Below are 7674 nucleotides of genomic sequence, written 5' to 3'. Positions count from 1 at the left end.
TAGATGACCTTATAGTCTTTTCAGAAACCCTTGAGGAGCATGAGGAGAGACTCATGAAGATACTACACCGCCTCAAGGACTATGGCCTAAGATTGTCACCTGAGAAGTGCCAGTTCTTTAAGTCATCAGTAAAGTACCTTGGTCACGTGGTGGATGCCCAAGGGGTCCACACTGATCCAGGAAAAATTTCTGCTCTCAAGGACTGGCCTCGTCCTGTGAATAGAGAAGAACTAAAGCGTTTTTTGGGCTTTGCAGGTTATTATAGGCGTTTTGTGGAGGGCTATTCTAAAATCGCCAAGCCCCTCAACTCTCTCACTGTTGGATATTATCCAGCCAAGAAGAGAGGTAAAGTCTACAAGAGGGACCGGCCAAAGAGCTGTGTCCATCCTCGCTCTCCCTTCAATGCAGAGTGGACACCTGAGTGTGAGTCTGCTTTCAAAACACTTATTGACAAGTTAACATCTGCTCCGGTCCTAGCCTTTGCCAACCCCAAGCTTCCATACGTGCTGCACACGGATGCTTGCCGTGAGGGTCTGGGAGCTGCTCTTTATCAAGAGCAAGGTGGAAAGCTCCGCGTGATAGCCTATGCCAGTAGAGGCTTGTCAAAGAGTGAGCGAAATTATCACAAGCTAGAGTACCTGGCTCTAAAGTGGGCAATCTGTGAAAAGTTTAATGATTACCTCTACGGTACTGATTTCACTGTCCTGACAGATAATAATCCGCTCACTTATGTCCTTACCTCTGCTAAGCTCGATGCGGCAGGACACCGTTGGTTGGCTGCCCTGTCGACATACAGGTTCAATATCAAGTATCGAGCAGGACATAGTAACAGTGATGCAGATGGTCTGTCTCGACGTCCACAGGCCCCACCTCAAGATGACGAGGACTTCCTACAGGAGAAGGAGAGGATTGAGGCAATGGCGAAGCGCATTTTAGAGGGGGAGAAAAGGGAGATTCCCACAGATGTAATTCCTGCCCTCTGTCAACGTCATACAGTCATCTCACTGCAGCTCCCTGTTCTTGCAGAGTCGCTTGCCACAGATGCTTCGTCTGTGCCTGAAATGTTTACTGGCCAAGGCCAAACAACCCTGCCTGGCATGACAAAGGAATGCTGGTATAAGGCACAGAGGGAGGACCCATCAATTCAGAAGGTCATCACCTTAATGGGCGGTGCACAAAAGCCCAGCTTCAAAGCTGTAAGCGCCGAGCCGCACGAGGTCAAGATGCTCCTTAGAGAATGGAAAAGGCTTGAACTTAGGGATGGCATCCTCCATAGGAAGTGTCTTGATCGAGGAGACGTGGTCTATCAGCTCGTGTTGCCGGCGCAATATAGAGACAGAGCTCTTCATGGGCTACACGATGAAGTTGGTCATCTAGGACCTGAGCGTGTGCTAAGTCTGGCTAGAGCCAGATTTTATTGGCCAAGGATGAAGGAATCCATTGACAAGAAGTGCCAAACCTGTGAAAGATGTTTCAGGAGGAAAGCTCAACCGCAGAGAGCAGCACCGATGGTCAACATTAAAACAACTTACCCATTACAGTTGGTTTGCATGGACTACCTGTCCCTTGAGCCTGACAGCCATGATATGAGGAACATTCTGGTCATAACTGACCATTTCACAAAGTTTGCTGTGGCAGTGCCAACTAAGGACCAGAAGGCCAGGACGGTTGCTAAGGCCCTGTGGGAAAACTTCCTTGTCCACTATGGGTTTCCTAGTCGCCTTCACAGTGACCAGGGAAGGGATTTTGAATCCCACACAATAAAAGAGCTGTGTTTGCTGATTGGGGCAGAGAAGGTGCGTACTACACCCTATCATCCCCAAGGAAACCCTGTGGAGCGCTTTAATAGGACCCTGTTAAGCATGCTCGGAACCTTGGAGGAAAAGAACAAACAACATTGGAGGGATTTTGTCAAACCCCTTGTACATGCGTACAATTGCACAAGGAATGACACAACTGGGTACTCCCCTTACGAGTTGATGTTCGGCAGGCAGCCGACCCTTCCAGTTGATCTCATCTTGGGCATTGGCCCTCCTACCGAGACCCATAAGACACATTCAGAATATGTGCAGAATTTGCGTCGAAACCTCCATGAGAGCTACTCTCTGGCGGCTGAAAACTCAAAGAAAGCAGGGGAAAGGAATAAACTGCGGTTTGATGTCAAAGTCAGAGCTGCTGAGTTAGTCGAAGGTGACCGGGTCCTGGTGAGGAATGTTAGTGTGCGCGGGAAGCATAAGTTGGCCGACAGGTGGGAGCGATCAGTTCACGTTGTTCTGAAACAAATCGATGGTGGCCCTGTGTATGTTGTCAAGCCCGAGAAGGGCAGTGGGCCGCATCGAACTCTCCACAGAGACCTGCTTTTGCCCTGTGGATTTCTGCCTGTTGAGGAAACTCCAGAGCAGGGGCCAGGGCCAAATAAAGCAAAGAGGGTAGGTTCGAGAAGGAATAAGCTAAAAAAACACTTGGCAGAATGTGATGTTTCAGAAGGGGATTTTACAGATGAAGAGGAGGTTGATTGTATTTTTGAGGCACCCACGCAAATTACTTTTCATGACCCTTTTATTCAGGAAATAACATATGTACCCAAGAAACAATTTCCAACCCCATTGAAACCAAATGTCCCTAACTTTAACGCCCCACACTCATTTACATCTGAACAGTTAAGTCCTGAACAATCCACCGAACTGATTGAGTCACCTTTTGCCCAATCCGGGGAGTATGTCATTGTAGACATTCCCGAGTGTGACACACCAGAAGGGGACAGGAGTGGAAGCAGTACACCGGGTCATAAGGGAAGTGAGGCAGTCCCCTCTGATCAGCAGCATGACCATGACCTTGTCCCTCGAGGACCTGAAGAGGACACAAGTGTCATTCAAGAACAGCACATCCCCGGGCCCAGGCGTTCTAGCAGAGAAAGACGTGTTCCACATAAGTTCACCTATGATGAACTGGGGAAACCCTTGATCCTTGCCCTTAGTTCATTTTTTGAGAGTCTGCAAGATCTCATTGGTCCAGTGTCTAGTACCCCCCATGAAGTCTCTTGTAGGGTTTAGTGTGCATGCAGGGCCTCATGCAGTAAGAGGGGGAGGGTGTAACCTGGATTTTCTGAGCCCCAGGTTATTTCTGCTTTATTTTTTTTTATTGCTTTACGTAGTTTAAAAGACCATGGCCCTTTAAATATAAATTCATTATTTTTAGAAAAAAAAGGGAATCATTTGAGTAGAGATGCCAGCAGTACATATTAATGTCTACTTTAATTTAGATTTGTAGGTTGTCACGTGGGCATTCAGCGCGCGAATTGATAGGGATGATAGACGTCTGTGAGTTTTTTCTTTCTTTTCCTTCTGTCAGCGCATTGTGGATGCAGTTGCTGAACGCAAGAAAAGTTCAATATAATTTTATAATAGTTCTGAGAATTCGTCACACCTAGGAATTTGGCGATTTATCAGACGCTGACCCAAGAGAAGGTGATCGATCTGTGACCAAATAGGACAGCGTAGGATTTTGGATATTTTTTTTTTGAGCTACAGATTTCTCGGTGAGTAATGATAGGCTATATTAGCAAGTTAACTCGCTAGCAAGGTGCTACACACTAAAGAGAGAATTAGAATTGGTTTCATTACTCTCGTTATGAGCATTCTCATTAAAACCAGTCGAGAAAAAAATCTAGGAATGATGGAGTGTGACTGAAGCCTGTGCTTTGTTAATTCTTCAGTGTGGGTTATCAATTTATTTATGTTTAAATTTCATGTGGCTAAGTTCTAAGTGTATAGAGACCTTGAAATAGCGCTTTGCATTGTCACGGCCCGAGAAGTTAATGTAAGAGCCATGTGCGAAGGGAGAGATTTTATTTTTGAAATGTTAAATGAATCCATGTTCAATGTATACAGTTATAGCGGACATTAAGAGTTATACGTTAAGTAAAGTTCCCGGTTCTTCCGCCATTTTCTGCTTCCTTCAATCTGCATCTTCGCCGTTGCCACTCGCCGTTGGGAGGGAAGAGTCAATCCACATCTTCATATTCTTCTCCATTGCAATACCCATCTCGGACATTCACAGTGGAAAAGGGCGGTAGGAATTTGGGTACCCCAGGTGATTTTTTGAACTAAAGGGACTATTTTATTTCATTTTTTATATACCTGAGATCTCAGACATTTTTTTGTTTCAAGAAAAAATACATTTAATTGGCCAAATAGGATCCAAACATTGTCATTATACAAATATCTGTGTATTGCAAATTTAACATTGGGTAGATAATACAAGTGATGTGGTAATTCTGTTTTGTTTATTTATTTACTTTTTTGTCCAGTACTCATTCTTAATTTGATTTTTAATTTAACTTTCATTGTGTTGCGAATGCCTTTATTAATTCAATACATTTATCTCAGGTTATCAGTCTATTGCGTATGTATGGTATTTGTGGTGGACCTTACAGGCCTAATTCAGTAATTAGGCAGGTAACTCACAGCAGTCTCCTCATTGAACCTACATGTGAAGCCAACCCTTGGTTCTTAGGTGATACTCAACACTGTCTTATAGTGACAGACGCAAGGGTGGGGTTACATAACCATACCAGAAACCACTGGTTTGAGACGTAAGACAGCAAACCCCAATTTATTCAGAATGTCTCAGAACAGTGGGGCAGTTGGCCCTTTACACAGGAAATATGAGCTGGTGTGTATAAAAAAATCAGTGAACATTTCTAATGTATGTGTACAGTGTATATGCAAATTCACAAAATTATTATAGAACTTTTAATAAAACCTTGTCCATTGCTTACCAAATGGTTGAATCACACACCAGAATTATAGTTTTAACAAAAATATTTGATCTGGTTTGTTTTTCACTTTTGTCTGTTGGATTAGCATCTTTCTACTTTTCCTGGATATGATAATTGGTGGTATTTTTGCATCTGACTGATTTTGACTATGAGCTTGGATTATGTTTTTGTACCTTTGCTGCCACACTGGTTTTGATGCCTGGACTGTTGCAGGACAACACTGTCTAATAAAACACTCTCGTTAAAGGTGAGTCTGCATGCGTCTGTATTCTAACATGCTTCCAGCGTTACTCTGATGTAATTGTCTGTGCTGTCTCATGTCCTCTAGTGGCATTTCAAGGCAGAGGTGGGATTAATGCAAATTCATGTCACTATAAGAGGTGATGAGTCTTTCAGCTGTGCATTACCAGCCATATTGCCTAACTTGTGGCAGCTTTGAAATGAGGAACAATTTACCCACTATGGAGATACACGTGAATGTGTTCTTGATTACAGTGTTTCTTCACGGTGAGCCAAAATTCATGACCCATATTTGAATAACTATTTTTTCTACAATACTTTGCTATATTAACAGATTTTTACTGTGACAGGTTTTCTGTGCCAGACATTTACCCAGTCTGAAGCTGTGGTGAAACGACCAGGAGAAGCTCATAAACTGATCTGTAGAGCGTCTGGATTCACACTCAGTGGGTGGTGGGCAGCTGTGGTCAGACAGGCTCCTGGGAAAGGACTGGAATGGGTTGCTACTATTGGAACATCCACGTCTCAGCTCTACTATTCCCAGTCAGCCCAGGGGAGGTTCACAATCTCCAGAGACGACTCCAGCAGTCAGCTATACTTACAGATGAACAATCTGAAGAGTGAAGACACTGCTGTGTATTACTGTGCTAGATACCCACAGTGAGAGAAAGCAGAGGCAGAGCTGTACAAAAAACACATCCACACTGTACATGCAAGAATCCTCAGACATGGAGCCTTCAAGATGTTTGTACAGGATAAATAAGCAAATAACATTACTTGGTTGTAATATGAAAGCTTCTCCATTAGAAATTTGCTTTTAATTCCACTCAATAGGTGGCGCTAGTGTTCATGAAATGAAACATTTTAGAGAGAGCAGGTTTAACAAGACAGTGTACATATTGTTCATTTGAATTGTTCAGTTATTAAAACTAACTGCAGTCCTCAACTGAAACTTCTCCAGTGACCACAGTTTAAAAAGTATATGGGCCACAGTATAAATATGTGAAATCAAGAAGCAGTAACAATACAGTGGACAAAACAAATCCAGGTATACTGCAGAATCCACCAATAAGGCAGCAGGCTTAACAAAGTCTGAAGCAGATGCAAAAACAATCTGTGATCTCATACTGCTTATATGTTCATCTCAACATACACACCTGAACCTGAACCATACGCACCTGAACCTGAACCATACACACCTGAACCATACGCACCTGAACCATATGCACCTGAACCTGAACCATACGCACCTGAACCATATGCACCTGAACCTGAACCATACGCTCCTGAACCTGAACAATACACATGTTCTGCCCTTTAATCTGTTATAAGACAAGTGTTCAATGTTAATTTACTCTCAGTACATCGAGCCTTTTATTTTGAAGGGCGGCTTGGGCACGTAACGGGGAGTCAGCCATTTTCTTTAGTTTCTGTTTAGTCAGCGACATGTAAACAAGATCATCCGCTGCAGTCTGCTTTCTGTTTATGCCATCGACACCACCGTCTGTAAGTTTTGATTTAATATTCTGAAGTAGAATTTATTTGAGTCTTATTCGTGGAGAATGTTTGCAGTAAATGTGAGATTTGATCATTGCGCGAGGCCTATGTGTTCATGTTCGGGTCATTTTAATGCAACCTAGCTAAAGGGACAAACGTAGCATTTTGATTTTGCGTTTAACCTCCTTTTAACAATGCTAAGCTAAAGGTAGCTGTTTTATTTCTGTCCTACAGTTTTACTCCATGTTAACGTGTACGTGGTTCATCAAAATAAAGTGGAGCTAAGGAAGCTACATCCTGACTCACGTATTAATTCAACTGGAGTTAGGCTTACTGCTGAATTGTGTTAGACACACACAAGGGGAGCAGAATAGTAAAAAGACGGTTTGCAGCTGGCTGAACAACACTAAAGCAGCTACATCTACAGATATGGAGGGACCACACTCTGAAGGCGCAAGACCTAAAGCCCTAAAGTCTTCTCGAGATGGAGAATCAGTCAAAAGCCATAAAAGTGCTGAATCAAGTACGAAACGCTCAAGTACGTCATCGGTCAGTGCCGCGGCAGCGCACGCTAGGGCCAATGCAGAAGCTGCTCGTGCACGCGTTTCATTCGCTCAGAGAGAGATCAGCATTAAAGTTGACAAAGCAAGACTAGAAGCCAATCTTGAAGCACTGAACCTTGAAAAAGAAGCTGCAGCCGCTATAGCCCAAGCCGAGGTCTTGGAAGCAGCAGCAGAACTGGAGGCCGAGGTACACCATAGTTTGAAAAGCCTCTCGAGTATGATGCAGAATACACAAGCGCGTGTAAGTGACTACATCAAAGACCAAACTGTGCAGCTTAACCAACGCACTGAATCTGTCAGCACGTCCCCGACATCAGAGTATCTCATCGAGAACGACCCACAGCCACTAACTAAGCACATTATTAAAGACGAGTATATGGTGAAAGACTGCTGGCCCCCACCATCCCAACCACAACCAAGTTCAGATGCACCTATCCCATATCGGACCACTCACTTCCCAACTACGCCAGCCCAGCTAGCCAGTGATGACCACTTCCGAGTTCAAAATGAAGGACAGTTACAAGAACCAAAGCGCAATACACTTCGGCCAAATGCCAAGTTAACCTTTCCACAGTATTCTGACACCTCTCACAC

General features: G+C 43.8%; 1 long non-coding RNA gene across 1 annotated transcript; it reads left to right on the top strand.

Moving 5' to 3' along the window:
• Positions 1-6375: 6375 nt before the first annotated feature.
• LOC143508726 (uncharacterized) lies at positions 6376-6810 on the top strand. Its single transcript, XR_013129435.1, has 2 exons — positions 6376-6526; positions 6752-6810. It is a non-coding gene; the product is annotated as an uncharacterized LOC143508726 (long non-coding RNA).
• The last annotated feature ends 864 nt before the right edge of the window (positions 6811-7674 follow it).

This window comes from Brachyhypopomus gauderio, chromosome 2 (assembly GCF_052324685.1).
Source record: "Brachyhypopomus gauderio isolate BG-103 chromosome 2, BGAUD_0.2, whole genome shotgun sequence".
NCBI lineage: Eukaryota > Metazoa > Chordata > Actinopteri > Gymnotiformes > Hypopomidae > Brachyhypopomus > Brachyhypopomus gauderio.
This window is presented reverse-complemented; position numbering and strand designations above follow the sequence as displayed.